The sequence below is a fragment of the Lathyrus oleraceus genome, chromosome 7 (genome assembly GCF_024323335.1).
Source record: "Lathyrus oleraceus cultivar Zhongwan6 chromosome 7, CAAS_Psat_ZW6_1.0, whole genome shotgun sequence".
NCBI lineage: Eukaryota > Viridiplantae > Streptophyta > Magnoliopsida > Fabales > Fabaceae > Lathyrus > Lathyrus oleraceus.
In genome coordinates, this window is record NC_066585.1 from 47,212,657 (window position 1) to 47,233,050 (window position 20,394).

Sequence of the window (20,394 nt, forward strand, 5' to 3'; positions counted from 1 at the left end):
ACTATCAAAAAAATTAAAAGAAAATTCCAATAAATTGGGTCAAATGATTTTTGAATGTCAACATCGAGAGCGGTATTACCCTCATTCCTATTAGAATTTAGAGCTTTTGAGGTGATAATGATGCAGTCAGTTATTTGTATTTCTTGAATAAAATGACACGACAACAAGGGAACAATTTTCATCATACGATAAACTAATCCATTCCCCCGTTGACTTGTATTGAGTACCAAATTTATTTATATCTGTTGTGATTAGCTAAGTGAATGAAAATTTGTTGGTAAATTATCGTTTTGAAAAATAAAAGTTAAAATAGAGACTTGGAATTACGGATCTTCACAATGATATACCAATATTGCTAAATATTTATTATTGCAATTAAGGGGGTCCTGGAAGGTGTTCAGGAGGAGCAGTGACACATGACACTAGCTTTTTAGGGGCACCAATTTTTTTCTACTATATATACATATATATAAATTTATTCCTGACTAACACATACACACACACACACACAAACAAACACACTCACACACACACGCACAAATACACACACAAGCATAAACATACATACACACACACACAGACACACACAAACACACACATACACACAACACACACACACGCACACATACAAGCACACACACACGCATGCACACATACACACACACACGCACACACACAAGCACACATACACACACACACACGTAGGCACACACACACGCACACCACAAAACTCCATCCAAAACCTAGATCCTCATACAACTTCATACACATATCCTTCATCATCATACGTTTCTAACCAGAATTTTTTTCACACGTTCATATTCTCACAAACCCATCAATGTGTCATCACCTCCTTCTTTGCATGCAAATTTCTATCTCTCTCTTAAATTCCATAAATAACAAAATAATTAGGTTATTATTTCATTTTCTTGATTTATTTCTCTCTCTTCTTCTAAAAATTACCTCGCCTCTCTCTAAACATTCAAAACTAGTTTTTTTCTTTCTTGTCATATCTTCATCTCAAATATCCATCTGAAATCCAGATTCCAACTCAATCTTCATACACCTTCATAATAACTAAACCCGAAAATTTCAAGATCTTCATCCACACAACACAAAACTCCATCCAAAACCCAGATCCTCATACAACCTCATACACATATCCTTCATCATCATACGTTTCTAACCATAATTTTTTTTCACGCATTCATATTCTCACAAACCCATCAATGTGTCATCACCTCCTTTTTTGCATGCAAATTTTTATCTATCTGTTAAATTCCACAAATAACAAAATAATTAGGTTATTGTTTCATTTTCTTGATTTATTTCTCTCTCTTCTTCTAAAAACTCTCTTGCCTCTCTCTAAACATTCAAAACTAGTTCTTTCTTTCTTGTCATGTCTTCATCTCAAATATCCATCTAAAATCCAGATTCCAACTCAATCTTCATACACCTTCATAATAACGAAACCCGAAAATTTCAAGATCTTCATCCACACAACACAAAACTCCATCCAAAACCCAGATCCTCATACAACTTCATACACATATCCTTCATCATCATATGTTTCTAACCAGAAAACTTGTTCACACATTCATATTTTCACCAACCCATCAATGTGTCATCACCTCCTTCTTTGCATGCAAATTTCTATCTCTCTCCTAAATTCCACAAATAACAAAATAATTAGGTTATTTTTTCATTTTCTTGATTTCTTTCTCTCTCTTCTTCTAAAAATTCTCTCGCCTCTCTCTAAACATTCAAATCTAGTTCTTTCTTTCTTGTCATATCTTTATCTCAAATATCCATCTAAAATCCAGATTTTAACTCAATCTTCACACACCTTCATAATAACCAAACCTGAAAATTTCAAGATCTTCATCCACACAACACAAAACTCCATCCAAAACCCAGATCCTTATACAACTTCATACACATATCCTTCATCATCATATGTTTCTAACCAAAAAACTTTTTCACACATTCATATTCTCACCAACCCATCAATGTGTCATCACCTCCTTCTTTGCATGCAAATTTCTATCTCTCTCCTAAACTCCACAGATAACAAAATAATTAGGTTATTTTTTAATTTTTTTTATTCCTTTCTCTCTATTTTTCTAAAAATTCTCTTGCCTCTCTCTAAACATTCAAATCTAGTTCTTTCTTTCTTGTCATATCTTCAACTCAAATATCCATATGAAATCCAGATTTAAACTCAATCTTCATACACCTTCATAATAACCAAACTCGGAAATTTCAAGACCTTCATCCACACAACACAAAACTCTATCCAAAACCCAGATCCTCATACAACTTCATACACATATCCTTCATCATCATCTTTTCTAACCAGAAAACGTTTTCACACATTCATATTCTCACCAACCCATAAACCCTTTTCAACGTCCTGAGAAAACCTTTCATCCCACCAAATCCCACTTCTATAACTTCATTTTTTTTCTCACATCCACCTTTTTTACATTAATCTCATTATAAATCCTAATACATCACCACGAACACAGAAAACCCTAACCCCGTAAAACTATCAAATCCATCATAAAAAATCTATTCCCCTCCTCTTTCTTCAACCTATCATGGCAAATCCATCTTATTTGAACTTTACTACAAACACATCAAACCCTTACTACCTTCAATCAAACTAAAATTCTTCATCATATTAGTTACTCCCCTTCTCGACCACATAAATTATAATTCTTGGTCTATCGCTATGAAAGTAGCTCTATTTCCAAAATCAAACTTCGTTTTATTGATGACACTTTTCTCCCTCCTTCTGTCGGACATGCTTTTTTTATCCTTGGCTCGACTGCAACAATATGCTTCTCTCTTGGCTTCAGCACTCCATCTCTAAAAATATCGTCCAATCAATTTTGTGGATTGATAATGTGCACGCAGTTTGGAAGAATTTGGAAAATTATTTTTCTTAAGGAGACAACTTTAAGATTTTTGACCTTCAAGATGAACTCACACATCTCCATCAAGGATCTCAGGACGTTTCCACTTTTTTTCACAAATTAACCTCTCTCTAGGAACAAATTGACTCCTTCAGACCCACTCGTGACTGTATCTGTGCCATCCCTTGCACTTATGGTGCCGCTTCTGACCTCCGTAAATACAAGGATTAGGATTGAGTTATCAAATTTCTCAAAGGTCTCACTGAATTATTTTCAACAGTTCGACCTAAAATCTTGCTTCTCGACCCTCTTCCTTCCTTAGACAAAACCTTCTATATGGTTCTCGGTTAAGAACATCGCACCATCGCACTCTCTCCTACTAATCAACCTTCAATGGCTATTCACTTTCATCCCTCTACCTTTTTGGGGGGAGCTCTTGGATCCAATTCCTATCATGGTTGAGGATGCTCTAGTGCATGTCAGGGATCATCTTTAACCCATGTTTGTATCCACTGTGGCTGTACCAATCACAATATAAATACATGTTTTATTAAGCATGGATACACACCTGGATATAACTACAAAAGTCCCAAACCCTCCATCAATAATACTACTTCTTCCACTCTTGTTGAAACACCATCTCACTCCTCTCAAAACTCTCAACACACCATGGCTACAATTCAAGATCAATACAACCAGATTCTTTAACTTTTCCATCAATGACAATCCTCTTCTACATCTTCTATCACTCTTGAAGATGCCTTACCTCACATCAACTTGGTCTCTACTTCTATAGATGGTAAGCCATTTGTATATTGGGTAATTGATACAGGTGATATTCATCACATCACTCCTACTTTAAAAAAACTTTATTTCTTATTATTATGGTTCTCTAATTGATATGAAGTTACCTAATGGTACCACTATCTTGACTAACATTAATGAAAGTGTCTTTTTGTCTAACATTTTAACTTTACGAGATGTATATTATATTCTCATCTTTAGTGTTAATTTAATCTCGACATCTAAGGTTTTTGATTCTTCCTTTTGTCATCTCATATTTATTAATATGCAATGTTTTATTTTGCAAAAAGATTCAAATACTCTGATTTGTTTAGCTGATAGGCATGTTGATCTTTATGTCCTCACTGCTCAGACCATTTTCTCTAACCCCCCTTCCCTTTTAGTTGTAATTATGTGTTTAATGTTTCCTCTACTACTTGACATAGGAGATTAGGTCATCCATTACACTTTGTTCACAAAAAATTAGCTTATATTTTTCTTGCTATTCAATACAATTTTATTAAAAATTTTCCTTGCCACCTATGTCACTTAGCTAAACACAAACAGTTGTCTTATATTGATAGTAATAAAACTATTCTTCATGCCTTTGATCTTTTACACTTTGACATTTGTAGTCCTTACTCGAATCCTTCTATCACTAATCATATATATTTCCTTACATTAGTTGATGATTATACTATATTCACTTGTTTATTTTCATGACCATAAAAGTGAAACCATAACACATTTAATCAAATTCGTTTCATTTATTTACACTCAATTTTATGCCAATTTAAAAAGTATTCGTAATGACAATGGCCCCGAGATATTAATGCATGTTTTTTACAAAATAAAAGGTATCATGCACCAAAGATCAAGTGTTGAATGCCCCCCAAAAAATGGTGTTGTTAAGTACAAGCATCAACACATTCTAAATGTTGCAAGATCCTTATTTTTTCAATCTCATATTCCCAAAAACTTTTGGCATCTTTCTATTGCTCATGTTGTGCATATTATCAACCATTTACCCTCTTCTCTCTTAAATAACAATACTCTTTATTATTTCTTGTTTAAAAATCATCCTGATTATGACAATTTTAAATCCTTTGGTTGTTTTGCTTATGCTTCTGCCCTTTAACATAATAGAAGAAAATTTGATCCTCGCTCTAAAGGTTGTGTTTTTCCAAGATACGAGGAAGGAACCAAATGTTACCTTCTATTTGATTTAGCTACTAACACTTTTTTCGTTTCAAGGAATGTATTTTTTTATGAGTCGTGTTTTCCTTTCATGACATCTCGTGATCCTCGTCCTCTTCCTCCCATTCCTATCATTCATTATGATATTTCTGAACTTGAACCAATTACTACAACCATACCTAATCCAACTAATCCTCATACATCACCTCCCCACAACATCCATGCTCATACGAATGACCCTATTCTTCCCACTCTAAATGCCAACACATGCACCCCCTCTTCTCCATTATCCCACTACCACAAGAAAATCTACTTGTATCAGCAAAATCCCTCATACCTAACTGATTACCATTGCAACCTTATGCATACTCAATTTCTTCCCAACTATATTTTCTCTACTACAACATTTCCTTTATCCTCGGTTTTGACCTATGACCATTATAACACAACCTACAAAAACTTTTGCGTCTCAATTTCCTCCACATCCGAACCCACCATCTTCACTCAAGCCAGTAAACATGAATGTTGGCTCAAGGCCATGCAATATGAGATTCAAGCCCTTGAGCACACTAATACTTGGACCATTGTGGACCTTCCTACGTATAAAATTCCAATAGGATGTAAGTGGGTCTACAAAATTAAATATCTAGTTGATGACTCTATTGACAGGTATAAGGCTCGTCTAGTAGCCAAAGGTTATACTCAAATGGAAGGTGTTGGCTATTTGACACCTTTTCTCTAGTCTCAAAACTAACCATTTTATGAACTATCCTTGCCTTAGCTTCCATTAAAATTGGCATCTATAACAACTAGATGTCAATAATACTTTTCTCCATGGGAATTTAAACGAATAAGTATATATGTCCATTCCAAAATGATATCTAGTTTCTCATTCCCCTCGTCAAACTAAAGTTTGTAAGCTCAATAAAAGCATTTATGGCCTAAAGCAGGCCAACAGACAATGGTATTCTAAGTTATCTGACTTGTTAATTTCTCTTGGTTATGTCCATTCTAATGCCGTCCATTCTTTATTTACTAAACTTTATGGTTATGATTTTATTATTTTATTAGTGTATCTAGACGATATTGTTTTATCAGGTAACAATCACACATAAATACAGATTATTAAATCGACTCTTCATAGTAATTTTCATATCAAAGACTTGGGATCTCTTCGATACTTCATTGACCTTGAAGTAGCTAGGTTCTCATCTAGTATCTTACTAAATCAACGTAATTACACTATTGATTTAATAAACACTACATATATGCTTGCTACAAAATCCTCTTCTACTCATTACAAGTCTTCTTTAAAAGTGCATTATACTGCTTCCGCATCCTACCATGATTCTACTCAATCATCGTAGACTCATTGGTCAACTCATTTATTTAACCATTACTCGTCCGGATATCTGCTTCGATGTCCAACAATTAAGTTAATTTGTTTCAAAACCTAATATTATTCATTTTCAGGAAGCACTTCGTGTTTGCAATATTTAAAATCTTGCCCTGCTCAAGGCCTTTTTTATGCTAAAACAAGCTTATTACTCTCTGGTTTTGCACATAATGATTGGGATACTTTCCCCACCACCCGCAGGTCCGTCACCATTTTCTTTGGCAAATCCATGATATCATGGAAATCAAAGAAACAAACAACCATCTCACGCTCCAGCTCATAAGCGAAATACATAGCGCTTCCTAGTCTCACCTGTGAGATACAATGGTTGCACTATCTTTTCAAGGACCTTTAAATTTTTTTGATCAACCATCTTCTCTATACTATGATAATTATTCTGCTATATACTTAGCGCATAATTCTACTTTCCACGAACACTCCAACCACATCGAGATCGACTGTCACATTATTCACGAAAAGCTGGACTCCGACCTTATCAAGTTGTTTCACATTCCATCCACGACTCAACTTGCCGATGTCCTAATAAAACCTCTCTCTGCTCCGACATTTTCTTCTTTTCTATCCAAACTTAAACTTATTTTTATTCACAGTCCAACTAGGGAGTATTAGTGGACACATAGCATTTATTATTTATTATTGTTAAATTTTTTATTTCAAATATTATGATTATTCCCTTAATTATAGAGAAGTAAGTTTTGACTAGAAGGTGTATAAATACACCCTTCTTTCATTTTCTAAATCAAGTTTTGATATAATAACAATATAAAATATTTTTTATTTTAGAAATATCAAAAATGTACTTGAACCCAATATTGAACACGAGTTTGTTTATAAGACAACGTATCAAAATCTAGAATTCATTGTAAACATAAAGTAAGTCGTGTTTGAGGTTCCAAATACTCATTGTCTTTACTCTCCTCGCATTATCCACAAAGCAAATAAAAATTTAAAGAAAAAACTTTTCTAAAGGAATCACTTGCCACTAACACAAAAGTTTTCGAAGCTTGTTCAGTAGTTGGCGCAGTCACCTTCCAAGTTTTTTCACAATTTTACACGAGTCTAACCTTCTTTCAGTATTCATCTTCAATGATTTTGATTGAGAGAGATTAACAATTAAAAAATGGATATAATAAATAATTCGATATTTTTTTATTTCATATAAACAACAAGTATACTGTGGATTAATCTCAAAATTTTGTCAAATTATTAATCACACAATGTTTTTTGTTAGGATAAATTTTGAATACCATACCTAAGACTTTTTATCTACAAGTTTTTGGTAGTCACTAAAAATTAAATTTCTTGTAGTGTTTGTTTGATTAGAGGAAAATCATCCAATGATGTATATGAGGAAAGACATGTCACATGTATCAAAATCATATATATGCAATAGTTTCAACATTTAGTTCATTGTTTTCAGGGTTGATGTGCCAATTTGGTGTGGAAATATTACCAAAGCCAACTTTTTGGTGAATGCACCTTACATTCTTTTGGGCATTACCATTTTAGTAGGTCATTGTCTTCCAACATAGACTATTATTGAAAAAGGATATAACTCTTGTTTATGCAATGTTTTGCTTTTGCTTTTGCTTTTTTCTCTGATTTTGACTATGTTTGAATTTAGGTTTTACAAAATTGTTCAATTAAGTTATGCTTTTTTATTTATTTATTAAAATTAAGTCAATCTGGTTATATTTTCATCTTTTTGTCTTAATTCTTTTCTTCTTTGAAAAATGGTCATATTAATTTAGAGTTTGGATAAGATGTAAACAATATATGGGCTAAAATTTATTCAAATAAGATTAGATCTCATATTTTCAATATTATTATCATTTTTAGTTATATGATTTTATTTTATATAGTGGAAATGGAAATACAATAATTTAATTTCAATGAATCATAAATTACCAAAATTGTGAAAATTTTATAAAAATTAAAGTTTTCCTAAGTGACAATTTAATAATATAATTTATATTTGTGGTGAGTATAATACATTGTACCCTTTCTTTCTAGGTAAGACAGTTCAAGGATCTAATATATAAAAAACAAATGTTTTACCATCGATATCTCACTGATAAAGTATGCAAGAGGATTCTAGAATTATCTTATAATATATTAAATCTGAATCGTAAATTAATTTATTAATAATTTTTTCATTTTTTATGATACATCAATTAAAATATGGTGTGATATTCTTCAAAAATATCTCAATATAAATTTTTTAATATTTATCTTAATATAATTTGTAACGTTCCATTCATATTTATTTATTTTAAACACAATTATTTATTTCTACAAATTATTTTTCTATTTTCTTTTGCATATATTAATCATTATTTTTAATTTTTTTGTCTATCTATTTTTTGTCAAAGCTAAAATATATTATATTGTAACGTTCTATTCATATTTTTTTTAACTAATTATTTATATTTTAAAAATTATTTTTCTATTTTCTTTTCCATATCTTAATCATTACTTTTAATTATTTTTGTCTATTCACTTTTTTTCGAAGCTAAAATACATTATATAATATATTACTCGATAAAAATTAAATAAAATATTTTTTATGAATTTATTTTTAAACCATAATAAGAAAAGAGCATTACATTACTTAAAATAAAATTGTTAAATAATATTTTTAAATTTAACTTAGAACTTACCTATAGATAAATAAATATCTCACATTCTTTCTAAAATATATATCAATTATAATTATAGTTAGATATCGCCTTTCAGACCACATCAATTAAAATCTAATATGACACTCTTCAAAATTTCTCATTATAAATTTTTGAATATTCATCTTAGCATATAATGTGTAATGTGCCATTAATTTTTTTTTAAATACCACTATTTATATTCTATAAATTAGTTTTCTCTTTTCTTTTTCGTATATTAATCATTATTTTTTGTCTATCTACTTTTTTTGAACCTAAAATAAATTATATGATGATTTACTCTATAAAAATTATAAATAAAATATTATTTTATAGAAAAAGTTTTCAAACCATAATAAAAAAAGAGCTTTACATATTTATAATAAAATAGTTAAATAATAATTTTAAATTGGACTTACAACTTTCAAATAGACAAAAAAAAATGTTTCACATTTTTTCTAAAATATATATCAAATATAATTATAGTTACATATTAAAAGTTAAACTTTGAATATAAAATTAAACAATAATTTCTCATCCAATTTACATATGTATGTCCTACAATATATTACTTATTAAAAATAATTAATAAAAAAAAGACAATTAAATTAAATTAAATTAATGGTATACATTAAAAATTAATGGGATAATGTAAAACAAACACACAAAAACAACTTTATTGAATTTATTTCAATACCTAATTGAACATTCAACTCATAAGAAGATATTCAACAATCATGCTCATTTAACACTCAAACTACCAAGATTTCATAAAATTGAGAGTTTCATATATTAATCGTTACTTTTGTATCTATCTACTTTTTTTTAAAACCTAAAATACATTATATAATAATTTATTCCATAAAAATTATAAATAAAATATTATTTTACAGAAAAAGTTTTCAAACCATAGTAAAAAAAGAGCATTACATTCTTAAAATAAAATGGTTAAATAATAATTTTAAATTTGACTTACGACTTTCAAATAGGAATTTTTTATAAAAATAACCCAATTTTTAAGGAAAATCCCGAAATACCCTTGGTTTCAAAAAAAATCCTCAAACTACCTCACTTTTAGGAGGAGACGTCAATTCAATTGACGACTTCTCTTAAAAATTGAATGGAGATGCCAATTGGATTGGCGCCCATGTGTATTTTTATAAAGGAGGCACCGATTGAATTGGCACCTCAGTGTAAAATGCAATTTTTTTGTTATAAATAGATGTGTTGTGTGAGTCATTGTTCCACATATTATTTCTTCATTTGGCAATCATGTTTGGTGTTCATCGCCGATACGGAAAGGTGATTTATGCGAGAGACAAACCTCAGATGTTGATGCTCTTCTGGAACATCACTACGTTCGATCAACTGAAGAGGGAGTTGGTTTGTTGGTTAGATTGGAAAATACCAAAAGGGGAAAAAATTAAAAGTATTGAGAGACTCGACAATATCTTTGGTTGGATGCGAATGAAGACTGATAAGGATGCTAGAGAAATGATGTTCGGTCGAGATGACATCAATTTGATTGTTGTAATCAGTTAAAAATATTTCTATTTTCAGTTAGCTTATTTTGTACTGATGTTTGTTGCGAACCTCGTTGTAACAAAAACTTTATGATATATAATGATTGAAGGTTACAGAAATACAATGTTACAAAAAGCTTATGACTCAGATGATGCTCCTCGATTGGGACGGTTGTTCTTGTTGTGTCTTGGTTGACGACAGATACTACATAGTCTTATTATTTTATCTGTCGAATTCATTTCTGCCCTGATACGTGTGCTGTTTGGCCTTCCTTTTTTCTTTCTATGCATCTCGTCGTTGTGTCAAACTATATCACATTCGTATGGAGGCCAGTATTCCTCCATTTGTAGTACCGATAAGCTTTTACTATATACATTCATGATGATGACGGCCTTGTACACATCAGATAAATGGTTGTAAGCGTCTTGACGAGTATATGCGCGTGCTGCAATGACATGGGAGCAAGGAATGTGGAATGCTTGGAATTTTCCACAGTCGCACCAACTTATGTTTAGTCTAACAACATAGGCTAAATTTGGTCTCCCCTCGTTGTGGTCCATTGTTTCTTAGACGCTGAAATTTTGCCTATGACGGTCAAAGACTGTTACAGCGTGTGTGCTAGCTTTGATGCTCTCCTCTTTCATGACTTTCATGCAACACTCCCTGAATACTTGCCTAGACATTAACACCGCACTCCATCTTTTACCTCTGATTGCGAACGTAGAAGTCAACCTATAATAGGTCGATCTTACCAAGGCGATTATTGGCAGATTTCTAATTCCTTTGAATACCTTGTTCATGCATTCCACAAGATTTGTTGTCATGTGGCCCCATCGACAACCTCCGTCAAATGCCCTTATCCACTGCTCTACTGGTAGGTTATTCAGCCATCTTCCTGCGTCTTCATTAGACAGTCTAATTTCATCATGATAATATTGAAATGACAATTGAGTTAGAGCATACCTATCATTCACCACCTTCTTGTGAAGATTCTTATCTTTTATTGCACACATTAAGTTTTTGGTGCAATATGTCTAATGCAATAGACATGGGTAGAAGGAGGGCCATGCCATCCGTTGTCATGGTTGTTGTAGGCACTCTCAATGGCAGCATGTTTATCAGAAATCAAACAGAGATTGACTTGTGGAGCCACATGCGTTCTGAGATGTCGAAGAAAGAAACCCCATCCACCAGTCGTTTCACCTTCAACCAGAGCAAAGAAAATGGGAAAGACATTGTTGTTGTCGTCTTGTGCAACCGCCATAAGCAAAGTACCTTTGTATTTTCCGTATCACCAAGTGCCATCAATTTGAATAATAGGTTTGCAGAATGCGAAACCTTTGATGCATGGGTCAAACGCCCAAAAGAGACGGTGAAAGATTCTATTACCTGTAACACAGGTTCCGTCTGGCATCATTACAGGCAATGTCTCCATAATTGCCACAGTTCCTAGGACATATGGTTTTAGTGCACATAAAAACCGTGGAAATTCTTTGTATGAATCCTCCCAGTTGTCGAATACTTGTTCAACAACCTTTGTACTTGCAATCCAGGATTTCTTGTAAGATGGGGTATAATTATATATTATTTTGATATGGGATATAATTATACTCACCTTCACTGATGGGTCTTTATTAACCAACGATAGAATGTCTTGACATATCAATGCAGCGCTTAATTGACAGTGATCTTGTTCAACGTTAGTTGCAATGCAACTGTGAGGTGGGTCTATTGAAGCTATCTCCCAAGAGTCGTTTTTCTTTTTGTAAGAAGCAGCCAACCGAAACTTAAAAAGGATGTTACGACATTCAATGACATACCTTCTCGAATTAGTGCGTTTCACTGTAAAATCAGCAGAGTTGTTCATGTGGAATTTTTTGATAGCTCGCACACATTCTTCTTTGGTACGAAACATGTCTCCCACCTTTAATTCGCCTTTTGATCGTGGGTACGGGTTATAGAAAACACTGTTGGATGTTTCATCGTCATGCAGATCCATGTTTGTCATATGTTGAGGCAGATTGTAGACATCACTAAGAGGTATTGGCGGTGGTTGATCATCATCTCCAATGTCGTTATTCAGCATGTGATCAACCTGTATCTCGGTCTCCTCTTCTTCTTTATTAACGACGTTCACTTCTGCTTCTGCTTCTGGGTTGACGTCATCTGACCATTGTGGATCAAATTCACCAAATTCATCCTGACTGGTTATTTGAGACTGTTGAGATGATATACATGGTTGAAGAGTAATATACAACTCAATACAATTGCAGTCTGAATGTTCATGACTAACAAACATGTATTCAACATCTTCATCATCCCGTACCTTAAGCGGGAAAAACTTGCATTGACCGTTCTAAAAAAATATTGGATTTTGATATGTGATCTTTGACACAATACCCGATCCTATACAGGATTGTATTCTTTTTTTCAAATGCAAGAAGGTTACATTTCTCTTGATCGTAAGTCGAATGGTATCGGTGTTTCAAAAACAAAAACTGTATAACTCAGACTCGTATGTTTCACCGTTGCAGTGAATGTTGACACTGTATTTTGGTGAAGGTGACATTGTGCAGATGAAAACTATTTTCTTGCTGCAGATGAATGTGGGTTGAGTCTTGGATGTTGATAGTAAGACACTTAAATAGGTGAGTGATGTGTCTCATATGCAAGCTAGTTCGAAAGGATGTGTCGACCATTCAAGCTAGTCCAAAATGATGTGTCAACCATGCAAGCTACTCAGAAGTGACATGTCCAGCATGCAAGAGAGAGGACAGCCACGTGTCACACATGCAAACACACACTCCAAATGAATTGGCGCCTCCTTTCATTCCTTGCACATGGGAGCCAATCCATTTGGTGACACCTTGTCTTGCATGCATGCAGACCTCGAAACCAAGCAATCAGACCTAGGTGTGTCATGCATGTCCCTATGGAAACGCTAATTTGAATGGCGACACCATGCACAAAATGCACATGGGCGCCAATTCAATTGGAGACCACATGCAAACACAACTTTTCATGCTCCAATTCATTTTCCTATAAATACATCTACACCATCAACACTTCTTCCACACCATCACTCACTACTTCTTCTACAATTTCATCTGCAACAACTTCTTGTAGTTTCATCTGCACCAACCACTTTCATCCCCGACAAAATGTCTATCCTCACAATGGGCGAATTGCACAGAGGAACGGTTGCAAACATAGCAACTTATGTAAGCGTTTTATTGTTTTGTTATTTGTTTTAATAGACACCCTTTTAATAACATACCAACGTAGTAAAGTTTTTTGTTCTTTCTTTTATAGGATGTTTCAAGGTTTCGGACTCGGGTCCACGAATATGTCCATGGACCCGATGATTCAACCTTATGTTGAACTCGTCAGTATTGGTCATATAAGAAAGATTTTATCTTGGTCGGTAGATAACAAATTCATTCTTGCTTTATGCGAAAGATGGTGTCCCGAGACACACATATTCTGGTTCCCAACTGGTGAGTGTACCATGACGTTAGAAGACGTCTACATGCTTTTGGAACTGCCCATTGAAGGTAAGATTGTAAATGGTAAAACCAACTATGCAAATTCAATTTTCATGGACCTCTTGGAGACTGATTTGTTAGATGATAACTCAAGAGGTCAAGGCATACTCCTTTCACGCCTTAAGTCATACTATAATTGTTTATACTTAGATGAGCATTCTACCGAAGATGCTCGAATAATAAAAATTAGGTGTTACATTATGCTTTTAATTGGTTCTTTTTTATTTCCCGAAGTTAGTGGTTCTAGTATGCATATTATATATTTACCTTTACTTAGACATGTAAATAGAATAGGAAGTTACAGTTGGGGATCTGCTTGTCTTGCCTATCTCTATAGCTCTTTGTGCAAAAACTCACACAAAGACATATCTATATTTTCTGGATGTGCTATTTTGCTTCAAGCATGGGGTTGGTCAAGACTACCGTCCCTAGCACCCATCAACAACAACCCTTTCACATTCCCGTATGCAAAAAAGTAAGTTGTTTAAATTGATATATATTTACTTACTTCTTTAAAGATTATTATCTCTAACTAATATTTTTACCTTTTTTGTGCAGATAGTCTACACGTGGTATGAGTTATAACAGATGTCCTAGACACTGTATTACTCAGTATCGCAATCTGTTGGATCACCTTTGACCGGCAGGCATAAGGATAATAACCTCATTATTTCGTTATAATTTATTAACTTCTTCTACCAAGATTATAATCCTATTTTCTTTCACATTTCAGTTCATTTGGCGCCCATACCTTAATTTGGATCATGACCATGAGTTAACGCTAAAGACGCGGCCGTATGGACTGCATGCACACTAATAATACGATTCACAACTATGGAGATACACAACAATGATCGTGTGAAGTTGCAGTTCGTTATGCCCCAAATCATCCCAGATCCCCCAGCAAGCCTAGGAGAATGACATATGCGCAAAGTTAACGACCAATGGAACTTCAATCCATGGCAAAGCTTCGCAAGATCGGAGTGTTGCAAATGGAAGGACCACCATGACCATGTCTTAATTGACGCAGTTATGCCAAATGAAGAAAAACAAAGTCGTACCTATATGACTTGGTACAAATCGGTTGGTTTCCAATTCATCGCTGAGGATATGTACCTGTACGACCCACGCCAATAAACTTACACACCATACACCTCAACATCTAACCCCTAACAACATTGTCAGACCGGGTACACACAACCCCCTGTCTATCAAGCTTTTCATTCCACCAACACATAAACATACAACCAAAACATGTCATACACCCAACCCTAATACCAAGAGCATACTCCATACCACCAACAACAAATTGACCATCAACCTGAGACCCAACGTCGCTTCGCACCCAACACATCACCCTACTAAAGCAGCCTTAGCCAGAACACCCAATGATCATTCAACACCAACCGCCCATCCTCCTACCATAGCCAAGAAGCCCAAACCTCAAAAAACCAAAACCTCCAACAATCCTATTTCTACCAAACACTCCAACAATCTTTCCAACCTTTCCTCGATGCATCATTCACACCCATGTCTCCCTTCAACCGTCCTGGTCGCCCACCAATGAGTCAAACATAACCCAACTACTCTAGCATGGGCCATGAACTCACCTACGGTGGTACACCCTCGATGCATACTGAAGACTATACCGACTTGTCTGACTACCTCAACAGACAATCTCCTGTAGTTGGTAGTGACGCTCCTGGCCTCTCAGACGGTCACACACTAGTAGTGAACCATCAACGTGGGTTAGGGCCACGGGTTAGGGTAGCTAGGGGATGTGAGACCGGAGGTTGGTTAGGTGATCCCGGTCATCACCATTAGGATTTTTTGTGTAAACGGAAAATTTTATTAATATCAATTGGTCCTATTTCAAAATTATGTATCACGTAGACTATTTAGCAAAAAAATTATATTTTACACTGAGGTGTCAATCCAATTGGCACCTCCTCTCAGGTAATACACATGGGCGCCAATTGGATTGGCTATGGCACATGCCCTAGCCAATCCAATTGGCGCCTCCATTCAATTTTTAAGAGGAGTCGCCAATTGAATTGGCGCCTCCTCCTAAAAGTGGGATGGTTTGAGAATTTTTTTGAAACCAGGGATATTTTGGGAGTTTCCTTGAAAATTTGGGTTATTTTTGTAAAAAATTCTTCAAATAGACAAAAAAATGTTTCATATTTTTTTAAAAATATATATCTTAAAAATTAAACCTTGAATATAAAATTAAACAATAATTTCTCATTCAATTTACATATAAATGTCTTCTAATATATTAGTAAATTAATAAAAAATTAATAAAAAAACAATTAAATTAAATTAAATCAATGGTATACATTGAAAATTAATGGAATAATGAAAGACAAACACACAAGAGTCTTCTTGAATTTATTTCAATACCTAATTGATCATTCAACTCATAAAAACATATTCAACAATCATGCTCATTTCACTCTCAAACTACCAAAATTTTGCAAAATTGAGTGTGGAATATATTTAATATATATAATGATGAATAGACATTCTTAAAGATGTTGGATAAGTGAAAAATGAAGAAATAAAAAACTATTTAAATTTTATACACTTATTTCATATTTTTCATTTTAATTTTGATATCTTATCTTATATTTTCATAATTCTAAAATATTTTTTCACTTAAAATTATATTTTTTTTAATACTCTCTTCATCTTACTGTTTTAATTAAAAAAAATTATATATTAGACAAAACCAATATCTATCTGATCTAATATTACTTAAATAATTCATCTCAATCCCACACATTGCGCGAATCTTAATCTAGTTAATATCATGTCTTTAATTTAGTGAATATTTATAGATGAGAATTTTAATAAAAAAATTAATGAGAATATTATTTCTTACCCCTACAAAAACAGCTACATGTCTTTTGAATTTGACTTAATAAAAGAAATGAATTTGACTTGATAAAAGAATGATATGAGTGAATCATCTTATTATATCAAAAATTGGATTATAAATCAAACAAATACTTTAATTATGTCTTGAGAAAATCTTATTACTGGACAAGACTCTTACTTACTTGATAAGACTCAAACATATTTGCTTGTATCAATTGTCAGGATGGAGATCTCTCTTATCCTTCAACTTGGAATAGTACAAACTGCTTCAATACAAATGAAAGTGATATGATGAAAATATGCAAAACTTAAATATCAACATGTGAATGGGTATGAGAATGCAATATTAAGTTGTGTATGACATATTGTCATACCTTAAATTTTGTCCCGTCTAAAGGCATTCATTTACATTTTAAGCATTTGTATTTATCAATTTGCATCCCTTCATTGACATAAATCATTCCATTTTTTAAAATTTCATTTCAATGGCATTTATTTAATTTTCATTAGAATTTTTTTCTATTTTACCAATTTACATAAAAAATATTATCTTTATTCTTAAGCATTCATATTCATAAATTATTCCATTTTTTTTAATTTCATTTCAATGACAATTATTTAATTTTCATTAGAATTTTTTTCTATTTTACCAATTCACATAAAAAAACATGATCTTTATTCTTAAGCATTCATATTCATAAATTATTCCTTCCTTTTAATAATTTTATTTCAATGGCATTTATTTAATTTTCATTAGAATTTTTTCTATTTACCAATTCACATAAAAAAAATCATGATCTTTATTCGTAAGCATTCATATTCATAAATTATTCTATTTTTTAAAATTTCATTTCAATGACATTTATTTAATTTTCATTATAATTTTTTTTCTATTTACCAATTCACATAAAAAAACATGATCTTTATTCATAAACATTCATATTCATAAATTATTCCAATTTTTTTATATTTTATTTCAATGACATTTATTTAATTTTCATTAGAATTTTTTTCTATTTACAATTCACATAAAAAACATATCTTTATTCATAAAGATTCATATTCATAAATTATTCCATTTTTTAATTTCATTTTAATGACGTTTATTTAATTTTTCATTAGAATTTTTTCTATTTACCAATTGACATAAAAAAAATAGGATCTTCATTCATAAGCATTCATATTCATAATAATGGTAAAATATTTGGTCACATTTTACAAAAAAAATAAATATCATTGCTCTATCTTAAAATTCAAAAAAATAGTTACATTTAATTTCACTTTGTCTTCTACATCACAAACATAGAAAAATTCAGAAAATAAGTTTTTACATTATAATTTGTCTTCTACATCACAAACATAAAAAAATTCAGAAAATATAAAAATAAGTTTTTACATTATAATTTGTCTTCTACATCACAAATATAGAAAAATTCAGAAAATATAAAAATAATTTTTTACATTATAATTTGTCTTCTGCGTCACAAATATAGAAAAATTCAGAAAACAAGTTTTTACATTATAATTTGTCTTCTACATCACAAATATATCACAAATATAGAAAAAATTCAGAAAAATATGTTTTTAGATTATAATTTGTCTTCTACGTCGCAAATATAGAAAAATTCAGAAGATATAGAAATAAGTTTTTACATTATAATAAGGTACATTTTTTTCTACTCATGAACCTTAGTATCAACTTGGACAAGTGACTTGAAGCATAATTTTTGTCCTATTGCAATAGAAAAATAAAATCAGGTTAACATAAATTGGGAAAGAATACAAAGGCAACACAAAAACCATGACAAAGCATGAATTTGCATGAATTTTCACTAAAATGTTAAGGCAGTGCTTGTCCTCCTAGAAAGAATTTTGTAACCCAATACCAATTGCATAAATTTGACAGCAAGGACCAATCCTTACCTCTGTGCAAACCCTAGAAAATCACAGTATAAAAAGGATCTTATTTTTGGAAATTAGGGGGCTGAAAAAAAATTATTCTCAACAATCCATTCAGTTAATTCGAAATCATCCATTCATTATAATCCAACAAAACCAGAAAAAATCTCAGCAAAACCACCAACAAAATAACTACACCTTTGAAAAATTAACATTGATACCACAAAAACCATCAACAAAAATAAAGTATCACATTGTTACTAAAAGTGGATTTTCAGAGATCAAGCTAGGAGGAGAGAAGTGACTTACGGTTACCGTCGAAGGTATGTTCCTTCGTTTCCGCTTTTGATCCCCTTCCATTGTGATATGGTCTATTTCGAAATCGTACCTCTGTTTCATTTTGTCATGTCCTTCTTGTTTACATCGGCCGCGCATTTGTGTGGTAAGGAGAGAGTCATCGCCGGATTCATAAGTGACGATCGCGCCGTGGCCGGATTCGCGAGCCCATGGCCGGATTTGTGAGCGCCATGGCTAGGGTTGTGAGAGGTTTGGCCGGATTCATGAGTGGTATAGCCGGAAACGTGAGAGTTATCCGGATTCGTGAGTGGAGTTTTACTTTGGTTGAATCGGAAGTGAGAAGGGAAGAAGATTGAGATTGTGTGTGAGCAGACAGAGAGTATTGGGTTTGTTCATGGCCGATTTTTGTAGGGAGAAATAAATTTTCATTTTTGGCATTTTTTCTCCTAATTACTGTGAAGTGGCCGTGTTTGTTAGGTTTAGGGTTTCACATTTGGGTTGTTAATAACAAGAACACCGGGTTGGGTCCGACCCAATCCCAGCGCTCCACTATCATAACAAATGGCCCAATTGTTTTCTTATTTATTTTATTTTAAAAAAAAAAAGAATAATATTTATATCTTGTATTAGTGGATATGTTTAATTTCTAGTTGATCGTTCATGACCTGGTGGTTGAAACATCTTCTATTTCCCACTAGGTCATAGGTTCAATCTTTGGCATTTGCACTTTTTTAAATTCATTTGTTTTACTTTATAATTGTCATTTTATTCCATTCTTCATAACTTCTTGATTATCTTAACCATTTTGTACGCTCTATTTAATTCAAATTATTTTAAAACACTTGTGGATCTTATTTCATTTTCATTTTCATTTTTTTAAGTGCAAAAAAAAGAGCTTATTTATTTATTTATTTATTTATTTATGCTCGACTTATTTTGGGGTCCTCTTATATCAAGTCCTGGTGAGGGTATCCATTCAACTTCCTTTGATTTCAACTTCCCTACTTCGATCACTTTAATCTCAAACCTTCACATTAATCATTTTCTATTCAAACCTTCTTCTCATTAAAACCTGAAGAAAAAGATTACCTGGATGGAATATTCAGTCGTAATCCCGAATATTAGGCCCAAGTTCAATCTTTGGCATTTGCACTTTTTTAAATTCATTTGTTTTACTTTATAATTGTCATTTTATTCCATTCTTCATAACTTCTTGATTATCTTAACCATTTTGTACGCTCTATTTAATTCAAATTATTTTAAAACACTTGTGGATC

General features: G+C 32.4%; 1 long non-coding RNA gene across 1 annotated transcript; it reads right to left on the minus strand.

The window, feature by feature from the left end:
• Positions 1–18,488: 18,488 nt before the first annotated feature.
• On the minus strand, positions 18,489–19,577 carry LOC127102395 (uncharacterized). Its single transcript, XR_007794709.1, has 2 exons — positions 19,130–19,577; positions 18,489–18,857 (listed from the first exon to the last, which is right to left on the minus strand). It is a non-coding gene; the product is annotated as an uncharacterized LOC127102395 (long non-coding RNA).
• Positions 19,578–20,394: the final 817 nt, after the last annotated feature.